A 5,000-nucleotide genomic window follows, 5' to 3' on the forward strand; every position below is an offset into this window, starting at 1 on the left:
AATCACAAGACTGTGTGTAACCTTTAACCTTTATAGTCTGAAAAAATATAATTTACATTTTAACAAAGGGCTGGGTGACAGTTACTTCGTTCCTTCTATATCTATTTCTCCTTTTAAAGCATACAAACCGAGCCAAAACTTTATAATTATGACTTTGAATTCAAAATTAGCATGTAAACCACTCTGATATAACGTTTTGAGGCGTTAGGTCACAAATCATGTAAGGTCTGTTGTTTCCCTATTCCAATATTTTAAAAATCTTTTTACATTTTGTTTAACGTCTCTCTCTCTCCCCCCCCCCCCCCCCCCCCCCCCCCCCTCCCCCACCTTTTCAAAGCATATTTACGACCAACAAAACGATGACGTGGTTTTGGGATTTCCCGATGGTAAATCTCTGCCATATATTCTTTCTTGTCTAAATATTATTTGATTCATTTCTTTCCGTAGGCATTACGGTACGATACATTAGGTATCATCGGGAATTCCCATTATTGATTTCGTAATATTATCATGTCGAGGGAACCAGATAATGAAGAATGAATTTGAATTTAACCAGTTAAGTGCTATATTCTGGAAAGACGCATTTTCAAAAAATTTGGCCAGTAAACTCGACCCTCAAATATCATTCGACCCTCTTTTTTGGCAAAAACTCTCTAATATATATATATATATATATATATATATATATATATATATATATATATATATATATAATATATATATATATATATTTATGATGTGTATTTGTACACGAACACACACACACACACAAAAACACACACTCACATGATATATATATATATATATATATATATATATATATATATATATTTTATATATATATACACGTATCATCGGGAATTCTATTACTGATTACGTAATATTATCACGTCGAGGGAACAAGATCATAATAGATTAATTTAAATTTAACCAGTTAACTGATATATTCTGGAAAGACACATATTTCAAAAAAAATTGGCCAGTAAACTCGTCCCCCAAATATCAATGGGCCCTGTTTTGGGAAAAAACTCTCAAACATTTAATATATATATATATATATATATATATATATATATATATATATATATATATATATATATATTATATATAATTTTTTATGATGTGTATTTATACACGAACACACACACACACACGAACACACACACACACACACACACTCACATAAAATATTATATGTGAATGTGTGTGTGTCTTCAATATACATATCTTGGAGTTAATTTCAAAATATGTGTTTTTCATTATTGGTTTCAATTTATTAGCATCATCTTTGCGACGGCCGATTCTCCTTTTCATTTTCGTTTTCAATTAGATGATATTTGATATAATTTTCCTTTATTTTCGGGATTTTGTCCACCCATGCAAATACCGGTTGGTCACAATAGTAAATATAACACATGTTTTGAGTTACTTTCTTCAGATCCATTAGGCCCATGAAGCCGGAGTTTATCCCAGTTTCTATAGCGTGAAACGGACAATAGCAATTGCTTCATACCCTTTGGATAGGATGCTGATCTATCCCAAAGTAATTTCCGCCAGATCTAACAGACACCGCTACCCAATCACTGCTGGGGGACAGAGGGAGGAGGGAGAAAAAAATCTCGACTGCATCCCGGGATCGATCTCGGTCCCTTTAATTATGATACCAATACTCTACCAACTGAGCTATCGATAACCTCCAGTGAAGACGATTAGTAGTTTTTATTTCTCTTTTTTTTAAAACCTCATGAATGAAACACATTCAACCTTTGCCGCCATTTTGCCAGTTTAATTTAATATTTTTCTTATACACACTACACACACACACTAATATGGATATTGAATTTATATGAAATATGCAGTCTAAAAATATAAATAATCAGAGAGAAAAAATCGAAATGATAAAAAACGAATATTTGAATCAATAAATATGAATAAATCAGTCACCAATAACAAAAAAACAAAATTTAAAAAAAACAACCCCCCCCCCAAAAAAAAACAACAAAAAACAAAACAAAAAACAACAAATTATTGCAAATAAAAATTCACGAATAAGTAAATACACAAAATAAATAGATAACTACAGAAATACACCCATAAAAAATAATTAATGATAACTGATAAAAGGAAATAAAAATCATGGAACGCTGATGATTAGTAGTTAACATTTTATGACACTCACGACAAGACTTGGGTGGATTTCGGTATTCAGCAGTACATTTTCCGGCAGTTGTAGTAGTAGTAGTCGTAGTAGTAGTAGTAGTAGTGTAGTAGTAGTAGTAGTAGTAGTAGTAGTAGTAGTTGTTGTTGTTGATTTGTTGTTGTTGCTGTTGTTGATTTGGTTATTAAAGTGTTAGTAGTAGTAGTAGTAGTAGTAGTAGTAGTAGTAGTAGTAGTAGTAGTAGTAGTAGTAGAAGTAGTAGTAGTAGAAGTAGTAGTAGTAGTAGTAGTAGTAGTAGTAGTAGTGTAGTAAGTAGTAGTAGTAGTAGTAGTAGTAGTAGTAGTAGAAGTAGTAGTAGTAGTAGTAGTAGTAGTAGTAGTAGTAGTAGTAGTAGTAGTAGTAGTAGTAGTAGTAGTATAGAGTAGTAGTAGTAGTAGTAGTAAGTAGTAGTAGCAGTAGTAGCAGTAGTAGTAGTAGTAGTAGTAGTAGTAGTAGTAGTAGTAGTAGTAGTAGTTGTTGTTGTTGTTGTTGTTGTTGCTGTTGTTGATTTTGTTAATAAAGTAGTAGTAGTAGTAGTAGTAGTAGTAGTAGTAGTAGTAGTAGTAGTAGTAGTAGTAGTAGTAGTAGTAGTAGTAGTAATCCCAGGTTTGAGAGTCTTTGACGAGATGAGGTTCATTTAAATCGATCGATATTCGAAGGACGAGTTTTGTGGTCAACTTTTTAAACACCAGTTTTTCCAGAGTGCGCCAGTTAACTGGTTAAAGACAAAAGAATGTTTTATCCAAGTTAGAATCCATCGGGATGACATTACAAATTTTTATCCAAGTTAGAATCCATCGGGATGACATTACAAATTTTTATCCAAGTTAGAATCCATCGGGATGACATTACACATTTTTATCCAAGTTAGAATCCATCGGGATGACATTACAAATTTTTATCCAAGTTAGAATCCATCGGGATGACATTACAAATTTTTATCCAAGTTAGAATCCATCGGGATGACATTACAAATTTTTATCCAAGTTAGAATCCATCGGGATGACATTACAAATTTTTATCCAAGTTAGAATCCATCGGGATGACATTACAAATTTTTATCCAAGTTAGAATCCATCGGGATGACATTACAAATTTTTATCCAAGTTAGAATCCATCGGGATGACATTACAAATGTGTATTGAGTGTTGTAATTGGATCACAAAGTTTAGGCATGATTAAACAATTTTCTTCTTCAAAAATTTATTTTGAAGGGCTTCTTGAGAACTGAATGTGATAAAAATGGCGGCCAAGTATCCTGAAGATTGCCAAGACCCACCTGGTAAACATATTACTTGTGTGTTCATCTTTGAACTTGTCAAGCATTCTTTCATAAAATGTAATGATGTTTCATGCAATGATTTGGGCAGTTCCTAAGAAAAGAAAGTTTTAGTCAACATGAAAACTGGGCTGAGTCTACTTGTATTTATTTACGAGTCTGTTTTCCAAATTGTTATGATTATTCTCGGAGGCAATGGGAAAATTCTCAAAATATTCCTCATAATAAAGAAGCCGATGGGTCCGTTTGCTTATATGGATTTACTTAAGCCTTTGGTCTATCCATGATACATAGAACATCAACAACTTGTCTCCATCCCATCCTCTGCTGGGTCAAATTCCCTCATTTTTTCAACTGATTCCATATCCCTTGATTTTTTCTAATGTTTGGTAAATGTTGTTCTCTCGTTTACGGTATCTGACCTCTCAGGTGGACAAGTAGGTCATTTTCCCGTGTCTTCCATCATTCCATATGTTTTCCCTTTCCACTTTGCCCTCTGTTTTTGTTTTGATTGAAACTGTTCGTTCTTTACTGGTCCTGGCGGCATTTTCTTAGCTTGGAGGGAGAAAATTCAAATGTATTGCACCGGGGTTTTTTTTAGAGATGATATCTTAATCTTCGTAAATCACCTCAGAACTATAATATGATGTCATTGTTTTCTAGTTTTGAATGTACTGTCCTTTGTAACGGATTGGGACATTTAGGGAAAACAAATTAGACTCATCGATAGATTGCCCGTGGGATCTTCTATTCCCTGTATGGAAATTCCACTTTGTCTTAATTTTTCTTTGGTGCTTTTAATTTCATATCAGCAACTTGTCCTCTGCCATCTTCCTTTTAACTGGCACTGAAATGACCTAATTGTTTTGCAAACGTCTTAAAACCCCTAAAACAGACAAACAAATCTCTAGCTGTTTGTCGATCGCCCCCTTTGTCTTTTCCTTTCGGCGTGAAAGTTTGTGTGTTTGTCGGCTCTCGGAGGGTATGACCAATCCATCACCACTTCCATCTCTGGATGAAAGACAAGTTCCTGATTTGCTTTTTCCACAATTCTTTTGTTGCTAATCACATCCGGTATTCTGATTTTTAAAATTTTCTCAGAAAGGTTTGCATTGTCTGCTGTAGGATTTTGGTCATTATCCATGTTTTTGAGCCAAAGAGAAGAAAAGCTGTCACGTTGTGTGAAAATGTGACCTATTTTGATAATTATTATGCTGATCTTTGGATGCCCAGGTCTTCATAATGGTGGCTAAGGCTGATCTTGATTTTCAAATTGGGACACTTACTTACGTCTTTATCCCCCTCCCCCACCCCCCCTCACCCTCAGGCATATAATTTAAAACTCAGCCCGGATAAACAAGCGGTATATTTGAAAGTTCCGTTATAACATATTATCATTATGTGTTACTATTTAGGGAGAGATGTAGAGTAACTTGTGTTACATATTTTTAAAATTTTTTAATGAGATAACTAGCCATGCTACTTCAATTAAATCAAACGAAAAAGGAAGGGGAAAGAATAAAC

The 5,000-nt window shown here is 33.7% G+C and overlaps 1 long non-coding RNA gene across 1 annotated transcript in view; it reads left to right on the top strand.

Annotated features, from left to right (window-relative positions):
* Window positions 1–5,000, top strand: part of LOC144976156 (uncharacterized) — a 10,853-nt gene that overhangs the window by 2,973 nt on the left and 2,880 nt on the right. The window contains exon 2 of the long non-coding RNA XR_013646051.1: window positions 3,412–3,479. This is a non-coding gene — a long non-coding RNA (uncharacterized LOC144976156). The remainder of the gene's footprint in view (window positions 1–3,411; window positions 3,480–5,000) is intronic.

Source organism: Berghia stephanieae, chromosome 7, assembly GCF_034508935.2.
Source record: "Berghia stephanieae isolate SIO BIC M18660-M18661 chromosome 7, UCSD_Bste_1.3, whole genome shotgun sequence".
NCBI classification, from domain to species: Eukaryota; Metazoa; Mollusca; class Gastropoda; order Nudibranchia; family Aeolidiidae; genus Berghia; species Berghia stephanieae.